This window comes from Balaenoptera borealis (assembly GCF_965194805.1).
Source record: "Balaenoptera borealis genome assembly, chromosome: 12".
In the NCBI taxonomy this organism is placed as follows: Eukaryota; Metazoa; Chordata; class Mammalia; order Artiodactyla; family Balaenopteridae; genus Balaenoptera; species Balaenoptera borealis.
Genome location: NC_138869.1, coordinates 98658170 through 98675768, shown reverse-complemented (window position 1 = coordinate 98675768; position 17599 = coordinate 98658170). Strand labels below are relative to the sequence as shown.

The following is a 17599-nucleotide window of genomic DNA, read 5'->3' as shown; positions in this document are numbered from 1 at the left end:
GATCCTGAGACACGTTCTGCAAAGTTCCTGTTTCACAGAGATGTCACAGAGAAAGCCAGCGCTTCAAAAGGCCCTCCTGGCTTCGTCCGCATCCCCATTTCTTCCCTGCAGGGGAAAGCTGGCCTCTGAAGTGACCGGGCTCTCAGAGGGAACGCTTTGTACGCAAGGGGCAAGAATCCCCTGGGAATGGGGCTGGTGTAGCCTTCTCTCTCTTCCTTTTTATAGGGTGTCACTCTGAGGATCTTTCCAGGCTCCCACCGGCTCCAGGAGTAAGTGAGGCAGCTCTGACTGATGGAAAGACACCGTGAGTAGAGACACAGTCACGAGAGGCGACAGAGAGAACGTCTGCAGCTGGGCCCGAAGGGGATTCCTCAGGAACCAGTTCTATCCCCCCTCATTTATATTTAAATATAAAGTCTGCTCAGACAGAAAGAACAGTCTCATTTGAGCCTATTTGTCCGTATAGAAAAGCCTGACACACCAATGTGTAACATTTCGATGCTGGTATAAACCACACCTGGGCTTGCTTCCTGTGTCTCTGGCCCCAGTTTCATGAGACGTGGCCTGTCATGGACTGTAGTATAAGAGGAGACCACAGACCCTGGAATCAGAAAAACATGCCGGAGTTTTCAGTTCCCCAGCCTAAGTAAGTCACTTTATCTCCAAAAGCCCCGATTTCCACATTCATAAAATAAGATATCGGTATCTCTCCAGGTTGTTGAAGATTAAAGAGGGTGATATGCATAAAAGTACAAAGAGTGTAAATTCTTGACCCCTTTGCAGTGTCATTATTACAAACATACAGGGTAATATTAAAGTAACCAGCAGTCACAGGCAGAGAGAGGCGGCTAGGAACAATCCTGAAATTCCACATGAACACAAAATTGCTAGTGAACTTTGGGCAATTCCTCTTTTCCACTGAGGACATGGATTTGTGGCATAGACCACAAATGTAGGAAGACCACAAATCCTGGTACTTTTTACGGAGCAGAGACAAAATTGACTCTAACCTTCCTGACTCTGGTACTCAAGTGGGGAGAAAAAGTTCTCTCTCTCTTCCCCCTCTTCATGTTCGAATCAGAGGCAAGTCCTAGAAGGCGAAAGAGAGTCACGGCCAGGCTGGAATAGCAACACGGGGGGGGGGGGACGACAGAGCCCTGCTGGAGGGCGGCTGGAGGGCACTCTGGCTGTAATGTGAAAATCCCTTCTCTTCCAGGCTAGGAACCCAAGGGAGGGGAGTCATGAACACTAACTGTAGGGAAGGTGAGAACAAGCATTGCCTGTGAATCATCCACTGCGGACTCCCTGGAGCACCCCTTCCCTCCTCCCGAAGGCTCCCCTTTCCCTGTGCCTGGAATCTGGGGCCTCTGATGTTTCCTTTGAAATAATGAATATTTTCTCGGGTCAGCCCTTTTGGTTGTGGTTGCTTCCACTGGTACTGTTCTCTTATATCTCAACATGGGCGTTTCCTAGGGGTTTGGCTTTCTTGTGGGTGCGCATCTTGACCCAGAGCTCCTATCACACCAAAGGGAGGCGTAAGAGCCCTGTGAGTAGCCTCTATTGCCACTGGAATGGAAGATGGGTCTCTTCTCACCGAGGTATCATTCCTTATTAAACTCCTCACTCTTGCTGCATTTTTTTTTTTTAACTGTCCCTTCTCTTCACGAAAATATTCCTGATTCAGAGGACAATAAATAGGTCTACTCAATGTCACATCTCATAGCATCCCACTGCGCCGATCTTCAGTGTGTGCTCCAGGAATCCACCCAGGGAATTTCCAGAGAATTAGGCAGCAGCCTTTGCTGCGGGCTCTTTTTTATGTGCTTGCTTCCAGGGTCCCTGGCTCAGCCTCCAGTTCCCAGAGCCCCCTTTAGCTTTCCTCCCCGTCTATCCAATGTTCTCACGCAGAAGAAACTCCCTGCTTTTGTTCGTGAGGATTGAGCAAAGACATAATTTTAGAGCTGGAAGGAATCTTAGAAAGATATCATCTAATTTTACTTCCTCACTGTACACGGAACTAGAGAGGTGAAGTAATTTGTCTGTAAGTTCACATCTAGTTAGGGGCAGAGCTAGAATCAATTCTCGGTCTCCTAACATGGAAATCAGAGTTCTTTCCGCTGGAATATTCCCTCATTCCTCAAGGGGGATTCTCCAAATGGAAATTATCACCTCAGGGAGCTGGTAGGGGGTTCATATAATTCATATGTGGTCAGCAAAATGTGGGGCAGTTTTCAAGCAACTAAAAATAGATTGGAAAAGAAGTACATCTTTGTCTGCAAAATTGAATTTATTGGAGGAAGTGTAATTTTCATCCTCAATACAGATCAAGATTAATCTAATATAAACAAATAAAGGAGAATTAGCTCTTCCACTGTTATTCTTGAGAATATGCATAGCTGCTTCCTCTTTCTTGATAATGAATGAGATTATTTTTTATTGTTTCTGACAGCCCTAGTATTTCAAGACAAAATGTGCAGTTTCTTGAGGTTGACATTTCTCAACTGATTATTTTCTACTTAATCCATTAAATACATGTTAATAATTTGTGTACTTAAAAAATTATGCTTATCTTTTACGCATGATTTTTTTTCTGGTCTTAGGATAACTGGATTAACCCAAGAGGCCCTAAGGGGAAGGGAGCCCTGGTGGACCCCACTAGACAGTGAGTTTTTAAGAGCAGGGACTGTGTCTCATCCATCTCTGGATCATGACGGCCCCTCCTTGTATACATTGCTATTTTTCATTTTCAACATCATGGAGACCCAAACATTCCCCAAGGTCTGTGGAGACTCAATAGGATTGTTTTATTCCAGGGAATCTAAGTCTTTGGTCACGAGGCAGGTGGGGCCCTATTTGTCGTCTGATGGAGCACGTAGATGTTTTGCAGGGTGTCCATGCAGGAGCAGTGACCCCAGGGGTGGGGGAACCAGACACCTAATTGGGCAGCCCCGTCCCCCATTCTGGACACCCCAGCTTCCTGAGAAGGAGGGTTCTGCTGCTATTTCTTAGCTGTTCTATGCTACATACATGGCATCATGTTGGTTGCACAACCACCAGGAGATTTAGATGCCAGGCTTTGCCTAAGGGGGTGTGTGAGGGGAAGTGACAGGAAGGTCTTGGTCAGGCATCACTGGGCTCCCCTTGTCACTCCTGCCTTGGTCATTTCTGGGCAGTTGTGGCCTCATGGATTCTGAATGCTGGGGCACGCTCACTAGACAAAAGTCTACTCTCCTCTTCAATCCTCGGAGGGCTGGGTGTGCTGTCCCCCCAGCACCCCCGGCTCCCCAGGTGATGTTTCCACCCTCTTCTGCCCCAGCAACCACTTATGGGTGCTTCTCTAAAGATGAGAGAGTGGTAACCAACGTAGAGGTGATCTCTCTTGGCAGCCCTGAGGAAGTCGAGGTGAAATTCCGACATAAATTAAACATTAGGTGCCCTCTTTCCTGGGTGAACTCTAAGGCAGTTCAGTAATGTGAAACAGTGGATGCAACTTGGCATCTGGGAGAAAAGTAGGTTCAAATGCCGGATTTGTCACTTACTCATAGTGTGACCTTGGACAAGTTTCAAAACCTCTCTCAGCCCAGTTTCCTTATCTGAAAAATGGGGAAAATAATAATACATACATCATAGGGTTGTTACAAGGAATATCTGATAAAGAAGGCAAAGTGCTTGTCTCAGGAAACATTAACGATGATGATAGCTGAGCTCTGTGATATGGAATATGACCCAGTTCAGCCTCCCTCATCTTTTGGATAAACAAACCGGGGCTCAGAGATATGGGCTTATGTTCTGATTGCCACACAGCTAGAGATAGTGAGAGTTAAGATGAGCTCCTTGGCCTTGTGAAACTCAGTTCAGCGCTTTCCTACATTGTACTTTGAGTCAAATTTGTAATACGCCTCCCACAAACATTGAAAAAAAGATCAAGTGAAAAAAATGATGTGTGTTTTTTGAAATATTTCCGGCAGAATCTTGTTTTATTCGTTGCTTACAACTGTGGATGGTCTGCTCTCTGACACCAGATGACTTGAAAGTCTGTGCTTAATAAATAATTGTTGACCAGCTGGAGGAGGCTAAAGTTGGGTGGTTGGAGATAAGGTAACATGAAATGCAACGCACTGTTTCCTCCAGAACAGACAGTTAAGTATAGCAAGTCTCCGAGGCTGATGTTTTTATTTATTTTTACCTTAAATGTTTTGCCATTCCAAGACCAACAAGGAGTTTTTATTTTGTTTGTTTTGTTTTTTTTAAAGCCATTACAGTGAGAGTCAAACTGTACCAATCTGTGTGGACTGTGAGATTAACCTAAAAGAGCTGCCTGTAGACAGGATCATGGGATTAGAGGTCACAAAGAAGGCAGATCATGTGCATCAGTTGGGTACCATATTGTTTACCGCTTGGGACAAAAATCCCCTCTGCTCCCACTTTTAGGCACAGCTTCATACCTATTACTCAGGTCCAAAGTTTACTTCTGATTCCAGCCTTAACAGACCAGTGCTGAGCCCATCAAGTTTTATTGCAGTCAATACACCTCCCTTCTAGAAGCAACTGGTCACAGCCATTTCCGACACAAAGCTGCTTGGGCCGCCCTTTCTTCTTTATATAGTCTGTTTCCAGACACTCGGTGACCCATAAAGTTAACTTATAACCAAGTCACAGCCCTGACCAGAGCTGTTGTTCTTGTGTCCACCCCTGAGGTTCCCTGGCTTCCCAAGGCAGGGCCTGTTGCCTTTTCCTGGGACGTGCATGCTTGGAGGCAATGAATCAGACTGCTTGCCTCTTGTGGGGTCCTTCCTCTTGGTCCAAGCCCAGGTCCTGGATACTTAACCCAGACTGTTTCCTTGAAACATTCCCCAAACCCTGGGATTTTCTGGTTTGCCCTCATGAACGCCCATACTGCATCCAGTGCCTAGCAGGACCCTTATTAACGGAGACGTGGATCCCGCTTGGTGAGTTGAGGTCGAGGCACGTTGTGAGCTCCAACCACCTGGGCGAACACAGCAGTGGTTCAGTGGATATTTCTAGCTCGATGTCCTGATGGTGTCATTTACAACCTAATTTGTCTTCTTTCCCACCCGCCTCCCCTTCCTCTCCAAATAGGGTGAGTATATATACCAAGGAGCGTGTGATGGAGAGACTTGGCCTGTAGGCAGGGTGGAATGTGAACGTTATTGAATTTAGAGAAACTCATTAGGGCATGGAGTCCAGAAATGATCAGGAGCAATCCTATGATTACTAAGTCACCCAGCTTCTTAATTTTATTGATTTGGCTGGGTTAGTAAGTTTCCTTGACTTGACCAAGGGTGGGGAGCTAGTTAAAGGCAAGGCCAGGGTTAGCACACACATCTTGTCACTCCCAGTCTGGGGTTCTTCTCATTACAGGATACGATGTTTCATCAAAATCTAATTTCGTTTTGTGACAGAAAGATTGACTTCACAGATAGGAAGAGAGTAATGAAATGCATTTTGGTTTTAGTAAAGTTGGTGCCTATCTCCCACAACATATTAATTAATGAAGGAAGAAAATGGGGGTTAAATCTTATCATAGAAACGCACGATATTGGAACATTCTGATTTGTAGAATTTTAGGACTGGAAGGTACTTTAAACATAATCATCTAACACAGCAGGTTTCACACTGTGCTCAGTGGAACCCTAGGGTCCCACACAGGTGCCTCAAGGGCCTTCTAAGGATGGGGGAAGAGAGTATGCAGGACTCTGCGCCTTCTCCCTTAGGGCCACGAGAGCAAGCCTGTCTTCATCAGTTTTATATGTTGGGGTTTTAGGTTAGATTTTATCTCAAAAGGGGAATCCACTTCTAAAGAAAGTATGCAAGCTTTAAATCTACGTCAAACCCCTCAATTTACAGATGAGAAAACCGACGCCTCGAATCTTGACCCTGTGGAGTTGGAAAGCAAGAATCATCCCATTCTAGGGATGTGGGAACCAAGATTCAAAGCTTAAGAGATTTGTAGAGACGTATGGATTTCATCAAGTGACAGAACCAGGGCTGGAACCAGGTAGAGTTGTTTTTTATTCCCAGCCCATGACTTTTCCTATTGTGTCACATTGTTTAATAATATTGAACATGTGGGTGACCTAATTACTCCATGATTCAAGAAGTCCCCCCAAAGAATGTGGGGCTGAAACAGAGGAGTTTGAGGGAGCAGAATAAAAGGGAGCAACAGTCAGCTAGCGTGGGGCAGGGGACTGACTCCTGGACCATGGAAACGGGTGCATCCATCCTTACTTCCTTTCCTCATGAGTCTATTTCTTTATGCAAGTTCCTTGCTGCAATGCTGTATCCCCAGTACCTAAACGAAGGCCTGGCACTTAGTTAGAGCTCAATGAATATTCGTTGAATCTTCTTGACATCTTCAAAACCCTTTCCTGGCCAAGGACTTGAGAGTATGATACATTAAAAAACCAAATACTGTATCAAATTTGCATAAATATAACCATCAAGTACAGTAGATTTATTTCCACACACAGTAATGCACAAGGGCTGTTCACTGAGTGAATCAATGAACTCAGCTGGCAGCGTTGGACTAAAAGAAGAAAATATGACTCAGAGTGGATCTCCTTCTCAGAGCTGCCCTGGCAAATCCCCACAGGGCCTGGGCACCAGGCAAGGTTCCCGGTGGCAGCTGGCACCACTGATCTCTGTTCCTGACAGAGGGAAGTGCACACCCTGCCCATAAGCTGCTGGGCAGATGTCCGACTGCCCTCTGGGGTAGCCTGACCCTGAATGAGCTTAAATAGAAACAAATAAAACCTGGGATCAGAAAGTTCTTATTATATCTTACCCAAAGTGGTTAGCATTTGTAGTAGGTTATTAAAGAGTACCCTACAACATCTTTCCTTAAGTTACTTTAAGAATAGGAATGGCTAGATCCTGCGGGTTTTGAGATATTTTTGTCTCTACAATAACACTTTACAACAGTATCACAGTTTATAGTCTTTCAAAGTGCCTTGAGGCAGGGCAATGGATTAGATGCCCTTCTGAGGCCATCTACGCCCTGTATTCATTTCAGAGGAAGAAAACACGAGGTGAACTCCCAAACAACAAAAATGAAGTAAAAGAGCTTCCAGGAGAACATTATAAGGCAATAAGAGAGAGACACACACACACAGAGAAAGAGAAATGCCCTGTTACCGAGATCAAGTGTGTGCTTGACCATGAAACCAGAAGAGCGAGAATCTGATGGAAAACATGCTTGTCTCTGTTGGTCCTGGGTTCGCCCATGCTCTGGAATACACCTCTGACATTTTGTGTTATGGTCTTCTCTGCGTTTAGGGGTGGGCTGGTTTATGTCGACATGGTGGGATTACGGTAAAAGTCATTAGATGTACTTTTGGATGTGGCTTTTACATTTATAATAATTAAAACCAACTACTAAGCTGACATTTTCTTTTGACCCCATTCCTGACTTTCTTCTGCTTCGGCCTCTTGGGGCTAAGTCTTCGGTTCCGTGAGGGCTTCAAGACCGTGCGTGTCTTCCCTACCTGTTACAGGCAGGGCGAAGTTGCCAACAGGGACAGGGCACTGCCAGGAACCTCATTATTCTTTTTGTTTTAATCCCCTTATGTGGATCCAAGTGGCAATTCCAGCCCCAAGGCTTTGGCAAGACAAGTGGCTGATGCAGGGGGTGCACCCGGACCCAGGCTCGGGGCGGGGTTTCTGCTGCTCTTCCTCTGCTTCCCACCCCGCCGCCGCCCACCGCCCTCCAGGGTCACTGCTTTGGGTCCTACGAGTGGGAAAGTCCTATTTTAAAGCTCTCTGCTATTTTCAGTCTCTCGCCCGCCCCTCCACCGCCAGGGGCTCCCCGCCCGAGAGGCGCACCCTTTTAGGAAGCCTTTTCCCGGCCCAACTCAGCCCCGGGCGCACGGAAGCCTCCACTCCCGCCTGGCCTCTCCGGCGGCGGCGAACGCACGCACCACCTGACTCGTGCTCCCATTGGCTGCTGCCTGTTGCTAACCCACGTGACCGACGCCGGCGCGCCCCGCCCCCGGCCCCGCCCCCGCGGGCTCCCGCGGCTCCGGCTCCGCGGCGCGTTCCTGCGGGCGCCGGACGCGCGGGACTCCCAGCCGTCGCCCGCCCGCCCCGCCAACTGCAGCCTGCGCTCGGCGCCCGGCGCCCGGGCGGCCGGCGCCCACAAGGTGGCAGTGCCGCGCTGCTGGTGCCCTGGCCGGGATCCGCGCGGGGCGCGCGGGGAGGCCGGAGCCCGCGCATCCCTCCTGCAAAAGTTTTAATGAACATAGACACACCCGGGCCTGGGGCGCTCCCAGGCCGGCTGGCCGCGCCGCTCCGATTTCGGGATTCCTCTGGGAGAGTTGCACGCCTCGATGGCGTCTCTCTTTGTCCCCCACTCGGAGAATCAGGATTCGGGGCCTGTAACTGAAGCAGGTATACTGATGTTTTCAGCTGTGTTTTGTTGTTGTTGTTTTTTGTTTTGTTTCAGAGCCCTTCTACTGGGAATTGATTCTGAAAGAGGCATATTAACACAAACACATCGACAATTATTCTCTGTCTCTCTTCTTGAGAGCCTCCCCTCTCCAGAGAAGCAATCTGGAAATTACCCCTTTTGGGGGGTAAAAGACCTATACCACCACCGTTTCGGAGGATTCTTCCCTGCACCCGAGTCCTGGGATCCTAACCCGCTTATGTGGAGGAGGACCCGGGGAACCTCCCGGCCCGCAGCTGTCCTGGGATGCCCTTAATTCCAGGCGCGCACAGAGAGCAAAGCTCCTCTGACCTCGTTTGACCCCGCTGCACGCCCGGCGTCCTCATTTAGTGTGTGAGGGTTGGAGGGCCGACTTTTCTCTCTGCTCACTGGAATTTTTTTCTCTGCCTTCACTTCTCTCCTTGGCTCGTGGCTGGTCTCACGTCCCCCACCGCAGTCCAACCCCCCACTACACTCACACACACACAAACACACAAGCACGTGCTTGCCACTCCTTTTCGATTTTAAACAAAATGTTCTGAGGGTTCTCTGGGGCCACCTGACTCCGGGAAAGAGAAAGATCAGAGGATGTGAGGGCAAGATGGTGACTTGGGGCACTTTCCTACAAAGGAGAAGGAGAGAGAAACACCCCTAGGCTTCCCATTGTCTACACCACCAAGCCCAAATTCCATTCCCTGGTAGTCAAGCCCTTCCCTTGGGCCCCCTAAGCTGCCCTCCGGGGAATTTCCCACAGTGCTTCTAGGCTGCTCCAACCTAGCATTCATCCACCTGTGACAGGACGATAGAGGGGGGGACTCCTACGCACACGTGCTGGAGTTTCTGCTCAGACTCAAACACGGAACAATCTATGTGCCCGCTAACTGCCGCCCACGTTCTCCAGTGAGGTGCAGGCCATCTCTGTGGGACTGCTGGAGGGACAGTGCCACCCCTCAACTCCAGGCTGTGCGATGGGAGGCTAAGGACCCAGGTAAGGCCAGCAGGGAACATTTTATTAGAAAAATGTCGACCTGTTGTGCTTTCGCACCTATCTTCAGATAGGTGAGGAGGGCTCCAGAGAACCATCTGGAGACCTTGCAGGTGCCTCCTGGAGTCTGGGGGACACGGGGACCGAGGTGACTTCAGAGTAGACAGAACCATTTGCAGCGGCTAGAGAAGGAGGTATTTGGACCAGACTCTCTTCCAAGAGCTGGCAAGGCACACATCACCAGCTAGTCTTCCTGTTGGCAAAGTGGACCTATTTCCCCAGGCAGGGCCGGGGCCACAGTGAGAAGTAGGAACAAGGACCCGTGTGGGCAGGGTGGCCTGCCAGCCGAGGCTGCCCATGGGAGGGAACCTCCAACTGTGGAAAAAACCCCACAGAATGACCCCACAAGAGAAAGAGCCAACATCTGAATGTCTGCCACCAACCCCTAATTACAACTGAGCCTTCCCTGAAGAACTTTGTTCTTTGGGCCCTGAGAGACCTGAACCACCAGCCAGTGATTGGAGGATCCGAGAGGAAGAAACAAACACTGACTACGTTCCCCGACCCCCAACCACAAGTCCCCAAACCTAAGCCAGCTTCCAGCTGTTGGCAGAAGGAGAGAAGGGCTGATTTAAATGAAAGGGTCAGGTTTTTTATGTTGATTGGACTAAACTTTTTAATATCGGGGACTAATAATACTGACAACAGCACACATTTACGTCATATTTAGTGTTTTACCTGTATTAACTCATTTAATCCTCAACAACAGCCTTGAGAGGTAGTCTTATTATTCCCATTTCATAGATGAGGAGGTTGAGGTCCGGAGAGGTTAAGTAAATAGTGCACAGTCCACAGCTAGTAAATGGCAAAACCAGGATTTGAATGGAGATTTCAGAGTCTAGGTGTAGAATTAAAGTGCTTCTCCATCTCTGAATCTTTATTCCTGTTCTTAATCAAACCTCACCCGAATTCAAGGCCCACCTCTACCCGTTACAGTCTGAGACCCCTCCTTGGTTGGGCCAGCTGAAGAGGCTTCCCTGCTCTGTCATGTTTTCAGGAGTCCGGCCATGGCTGCGGAGATGCCATCACCCTAAGGAAAGAGGGAGGCATCTTCTGAGGAATCGCCTTCAGAACCCGAGGCACGTCTGTTCATACCTTCAATCCTGACAAGCTGTTTTTGAAGGCGAATATGATGTTTGGAACCATCCAGAAGTCATTTGGAGTCCAGTGAAAAAGCCAGCGATCAAGGTAAGAGAAACTGCTTTTGGTAAAAGGAAATAGGATACACTCTAACTGAAAGAGTCTGGTTTTCTTCTGTGGCTTGAAAACTGGATCTAAATGTAATTCCAAAAGAGAAAATTCCCCCAGGAGATGAGTCCTGGCCGCCTTGTTGGAGAGCATGCACTCCCAGGGATGCAGGCAGGGTAAAACTCATTTGGAAGTACACATTGTTTTTCTAAACATATATATTCTAACCATGCTCATCACCTTATCCTCAACTTTCATTTATATTCTTTCTGTACAACCAGATTATGAAATGTGAGGAAAGAGACTGTGTCTTTTACTTCTATATTCCCTTTCACACCAAGTGTGTTACATGCAAAATGATTGTGTTAGGCTGACAAGGAGCCTTGTATGTTGGGGAAACTTTCTGTGTGAGGAGAATTCAGAGGGGAGTCCTGGTCTGCACATGAGCTGGGGGGCAAAGTTGAAGGAAAGGGAAAAGGGTGGAATAACTTGAGAAATACTTGCCTCCATCTCCTGGGGGCAGAGTTTATTTAATAAAATCATGGGAGATATAATTAGAAAGGGATGTTTTATGGGTCGATAGGTCTTTATCTTTTAGGCTTTTATCTTTTTTTATTAGAGATTTTCTCCTGCTCCCTCCTATAAAGGCCCCACAAACAGAAATGCAATACAGGCATAACTCTTTTTTTCCCCCCGCTCTACATTTTATTACCCTTCTCAGGTGTTGTGTTTTTTACAAATTGAAGGTATGTGGCAATCCTACCAGCAAGGCTATCAGTGCCATTTATCCAACAGCATTTGTTCACTCCATGTCTCTGTGTCGTATTTTGGTAATTTTTGCAGTATTTCAAACGTTTTCATAATTATTATATTGGTCATGGCGATCTGTGATCAGTGATCTTTGACACTACTCTTGCAAAGATTACAACTCGCTGAAGGCTCAGATGATGGTTAGTATGTTTTAGCAATAAGGTATTTTAAAATTAAGGTACATATGCTGCGTTTTTAGGCATAATGCTTTTGCACACTTAATAGACTACAGTAGTATAAACATAACTTTTATATGCACTGGAAAACCAAAAAGTTCCTGTGACTTGTTTTATTGCAAGGTTCGCTTTATTGCAGCGGTTTGGAGCTGAACCCGCAATATCTCTGAGGTGTGCCTGTATGTAGAACAGATAAAAGTAAGAGGTCTCTGGCCAGAGTTGTGGAGGCAGGGGCCTGCGCTGGCTGCCTCACTCCCTTGTGTACATGCCCCAGGCACCTCTGAGGAATCCTAGGGCTCTTCCAAAGCAGTTTGAACCACTGGTGTAGACAACGGGGGCGGGGGGGCCTTGAAAGTGTGCACCTGCCCATCTCTGCATCAGTGTAACCTCTAGCTTCCTGACAGTTCCATCCTGCTCCTCACGTCTTCAGATTTGTCCTGTTCCCCAGAGTCTTAGAGGACCACTATCCCTGAGGCATAACTTGCCTAACACCCATTCTCCTTTTTTCCTTGCTAATGGAAGCCAACTTTCATCTGGGTGACCATGTACTCAAGTGACACCCACCAATGAATCATGATTGGTCCAAGGGAGGACTTGTCCAAATCCAGCTGCTGACTCTTTTGATAAAATTTTATTGGAACACAGACACTCATTTGTCTACCTCCTGTCTACAGATGCTTTCATGCTTCAACAGCAGAATTGACTACTTGTGGCAGAGACCATATAGTTTGCAAAGACTAAATTATTTACTATCTGACCCTTTATAGAAAAAGTTTGTATGCAGCCATGGCAATCCCATTCTCCTTTGCCAGACATATGATCACCTTTGACCAAGGATATATAATGTAAAGTCTGCAGGAAGCAACTGAAAAAGGTTTTCCTTCCTGATAAGAGAGAGGAATATGAGGAGAACGTTGTTTTTGTCCTTTTCCTTTCCATTCTATCACATGAAGATGTGATGTCTGGAGCTGTGGCAGCCATAATGAGCCTGATTCCCCGATGGTATCATTAAATCACCAAACCTACCTTAGGACCATCTACTTTCAAACTTCTTGTTGAGCAAAGAATAAAAATCCCTATGGTTTATGTAACTCTTCATTGGGTTTTTGTTACTTGCTACTACATATAGACTAACTAAGGTATTTTGTTTAAAGCCTAACAGCAAAAGGCCAAGTGTTCTTGTGGAAGTTGTGCACTGGAGTGGTATATAGCAAATCTAGTGGATACTAATAATGATAGCTTATAATTATTGAAAACTTCCAGCACGCCAGTCACTCTACCAAGTACTTTACCTTCATTTTCTCATTATCAAAAAACCCTGTGAAGACACTTTTATCATTACCTCCATTTTACAGATAAGGAAAGTGAGGCTTAGAGAAATTTAATGATTTGCCAAAAGTGACACAGTTAAGTGGCAAAGTTCAAATTTGCACCCAGCTCTGCTGACTTCAAAAGCCAAGCTCTTAACCATGAATTTACATGGCCACTTCTATCCACAGACCTGAATTCAAATTCCAGCTCAGCTACTTGGCAGGCAAGTTACTTAATCTTGTTGAGCCTCAGTTTCTCCACAATTAGGGGATAATATGTTCCTTAAAGAGAATGTTCCTGCCACAGTGCCCGAGACACGGTGTTTCACTGTATTTTCTCGCGTGCTCGTTTCTTTAGGGGTAAGTGGATGGCAGTCAGTGAGCTGGGTGAGTAACCAGGAGGCAGAAAAGAGAACAGCCAGGGAAGGGAAAAGACACACCCGTTCCTGGAAAATTAAAGGAGGCTGGCCTCGGGCCTGCAGCGGGTTCTATGAGGAGGGGGGGAGGGGAGGGAGAGAAAGAAAACCTGGAGACTCCCACCTCATGGCCACACCTTGTGTTTGACCAAGGACTTGGCGACCTTATGGTCAGCTGTGACCTGAGAGCAAGTTCTAGCCCATTGTCCTGTCTCAAGGTGCTTTGAAAAATTGTAAGGAACTAAACAAAAAAGAAATTCCTTGAGGTGTAGGTATCATTCCCCTTTGTGTAAAACTGAGCCACTGGGCAGAAGCAAGTGTTCCTCAGAGTGGAGGTCATTGGCGGCTACGGCCATTGGCATGTTTTTAATCTTCCTTACTGTTCTGAGCTGCTTGCCCGTGAGGAACGGACCTCTGAAGACGCTGCGGAAGGATCAGAGGTTCCCTTCTTGGTTCTCAGCTTTATTTTAGAGGTTTCCGCTCGGAGCATTACTGTACGGGTTTTTAATGGAAAAGAATAATCAAGACCAGTCCACTCAAAGAGCTTATGGAAAATATATGAAATTTTGAGTTTAAAAACCAGATTTAATTGTTAGGCCTATTTTTAAAAAGCGAGTAAAGGAAAGCAAGAAAAACGACCCCAGTGGCTTATTATGTAACACCAGATGTTTGGCAAAGAACAGAGCAGATGAGGGGTGATTGTTTTCGCTGTTCATCTGGTTGCTTTGGCCTCACTGTAGAGGCAGTGAGAGAGGCTTATATAAGAAGCTCGCTGGAGCGGCCTCGGCCATGCTCTCCGCTTGCCCTTCAAGAGACCCGTGAGCCTTCAGCTGCACTTTTAAGCTCCAATGGGGCGGATTCTTAATGAACACATTCCTTTGACCCAGCACGGGCTTGAGAAGCTTCTGGAAATCATCTAATGATGACTCCAGGTAGACAAAGCAGTGGGGGGAAGGTATTTTCCCTTCTCATTCAGGTCTCGTAGGCTCGGGGAGACCTAAAGTCGTTTCATCTTAAATGTGCGTATCTAACATAATATTAAAACATGCCCCTGGGCTTTGAAAAAGTGACAGCTGCTCTTCAGTGTGATAGAGAGATGTCCACACTTTGGCTTGCTTTGTTTGTCAGCGTGGATGTTTGTTCTTGCCACAAATGCCAGCGAAGGGCAGCAAGCACCGTTCTGCTAGAATGCGAAAACCAGGACCTGATTAGTAGACGCATTTGTTGCAAAAGCATTTTCGCTGCACACTAATCTCTACATATCCTGTGGGGAAATCCTCTCAATCCCATACCTGATAAATGAATCTGGGAAGTGAATAAACACTCTGGAAGTCTCTTACTGATACATAATTCCACGTGTTATGTGGGTTCTGCCAGCCTCTGAGCTGGGGCAGCCTGGTGTACCTTTCAGACGGACCTGGAACAAAGCTTGTCGAGGAGAAGATGTCTGTGCTTCCGCCCTGCCCAGCACTGAGCACTTGGCTTCAGCCTTTCACAGGAACCAAGGGGGTGTTCAGGGCTGATGCTGACATCCTGGATTACAGTTTTTATTGTCTGGTGCTTTTGTTGAACTTGAATACTCCACCAGGCGTTGTGTAATACTGCAGATCAGAAACACCACGCTCTGTGTTCTTCTGGTTTTCCACTCAGGGCCAGGGTAGGGGGGTCCTGAAGCTGCTACAAAAATCCTTTTCAAAAGTTAGAATTGAGTCTGCGCAAACATTCTCTCTTCTTGAAAGCCCACGCGGTCTCCCTACCCTCCTCCAGGGGACTTGGAATGCTACTCCAAAATGGTTGTACATGACTATGTAATAGTGATTTTCCTGAAGGTTCTTGAGGGCACAGGCCATGCCTTTTCATCTTTGTAAAGATTGGTGCCTGGTGCGTCCATTAGTAATTAACTAGTTATCAGTAATTAATTAATGCTGAGTGAATGAGCTGCAGCCCTTGGTTAAGTTTGTGGGCCCATGTATGTGAGACATTGCCAGAGAATGACAGTTAGGTCTTGTTAAATTAGGGATTTATTTAAAAGTGAATGAGGGAGATTTTCTGAAGTCCTTGATAGGACCTTCAAAGATGAAAAAGTGTCTGCTGGCGAAATGTAGTAACAGGGCTACTACACCAGCACCATCCCAAGGCATGTCTGCGTATCAGAAGGAAGACTGTACAAAGAGAACGTCCTAGATGTACCCCCAGGTCTCTGGGCAGTACACATGCACATGTCGAAAATACCTTTATAAACCCCAAAGGATTCAGGTTCACTGCCTGCTATGTATAATCAGTCATATATGCATGACGTTGAAACATGTTTCAAGATGCTACTGGTGAAAGAATCAGAGTGTTTGTTTGATGTCTTATCAACAAAAGAGCTTTACTGCTTTTTACTGCTGCATAACAAACTACCTCTAAACTTAGGGATTTAAGACAACAAACATTACTCTTAGTTTCTGAGGGTCAGGATTCTGGGCATGGCTTAGCTGAGTGGTCTGGCTCAGAGTCTCTCTTGAGGCTGCAGTCAGGATGCTACAGGGGCTGTATTCATCTGAAGGTTTGCTGGGGCTGGAAGATCTGCGTTCAAGATGGTGCTCTCACACGGCTGTGGGCAGGAGGCCTCAGTTCCTCCCTCTGTGGGTCTCTCCATAGGCTGCTTGAGTGTCCTCACGATGTGGCCATTTATTTCCCCCAGAGTGAGTGACCCAAGAGAAGGAACAGGGAGGACCTTGCACTGCCTTTTATGATGTAGCCTCCAAAGTTACACACCATCACTTCTGCTTTATTCTATTCATTAGAAGATCCCTAAATCCAGCCAGTACCCCAGGGGAAGAGAATTAGCCTTCACTTCTTCAAGGGAGGTGCATCAAAGACTTTCTGAACACATTTAAAATCCATCACAGAGCTGTTGCTTTCATTCGACAGGTATATTTTGAGCACTAGCTGGCCTTTCCATACGTGCGTGTTAAATATGTAAATCCTGCTTGGTCTGGAGGAAGTCCTCATCGAGTTGCCCACTGTGAAAAACAGGTTGTCTGAAAATCAGGACCTGTGGTTCTGAGTGCTTGACCTTGTAACTTCCCTTTGAAACCATTTTTGTTTTCCCTGTCTGCAGCATGGAGAGGCTTTTCACTGAAATCCACTTGCAACCTCTTAAACAAGAATAACAATAGCGCTCACTATTAGCCATGCTAAGAGTTCCACAAATACAATTTCATTAAATTCTCTGTGAGCTAGATGTCCTTATCATCATGCCTGTTTTACCGATGGGGCCACAGAGGGCTGGCGTGATTTGTCTGAAGTCACCTAGCCAGTAAATGGTAACACTAGGATTTGAACCCAGGCAATCTGGCTCCAGAGTCTGGGCTCTTACTTTCTCCACTGTGTTAGAGTGTCACCTCCTTCAGCTGGCCTCTCTCTTTCTCCACCCAAGACCCCTAAAGTTAAGTTTATTTGTATGTTGTGTAGCTTCTACTTTAAATGAGCCCATCTCAAAAACACTCTGCAAAGTAGGAAGGGATTGGGTCTGGTATTTATTACCATCACCGGGTCCCCGTTTAGACCTCCCCACCACCATAACTCATTCTGGGTTTGGGAAACCATTCCCTTTTCTTCCCCTTCGGGTCTGGGAGTAATAATAGCTCCTACATTGCAGCAGGCAGAAAAATGAGTCCCTCACCCCACCCCAAGATGTGTGTCCTAATGCCTGGGACCTGTGCATGTGGCAGAAGGAATTATGTGGTTGTAATTAAGTTGAGGATCTTGAGATGGGGAGATGATCCTAGATTATCCAGATGTGACCCATATACCAGGTTCCGTATGCGTGAGAGTCAGAATTGGATGTGGATTTGAGGAAGCTATGCTGCTGGCTTTGAAGATGGAAAAAGGGGCCATGAGCCAAGGAAAGTGGGCAGCGTCCAGCAACTGGAAAGGGCCAGGAAACAGATTCTCCCCTAGAGATTCCAGGAGTGCCAACACCTTGATTTTAGCCCAGTAAGAACCATTTCAGACCTCTGACTTCCAGAACTCTACGGTAATAAATTCATGTTGTTTTACACTCTCCACTGCCCAGAAAAAAAATTCCATGGAGTGGCTGAAAATCCACCCTGCTGTTTTTACATAATACAATAACAGAGGAAGAAATTACAAAACGACATCTTATTAGAGATTATATAATTATATAAACTGAGCACATACTTAAGTTCCAGGCTGTGGGATAC

The 17599-nt window shown here is 46.6% G+C and overlaps 1 long non-coding RNA gene across 7 annotated transcripts in view; it reads left to right on the top strand.

The window, feature by feature from the left end:
* Positions 1–8027: 8027 nt before the first annotated feature.
* Positions 8028–17599, top strand: part of LOC309607184 — a 218092-nt gene continuing 208520 nt past the window's right edge. For 6 of the 7 annotated variants that reach the window (XR_014232305.1, XR_014232306.1, XR_014232307.1 and 3 more), the window contains exons 1-2: positions 8028–8406; positions 10486–10676. This is a non-coding gene — a long non-coding RNA (uncharacterized lncRNA). Of the gene's footprint in view, positions 8407–8435; positions 9432–10485; positions 10677–17599 lie in introns of those variants that run through there. The other variant, XR_014232310.1, reaches the window with a different exon arrangement.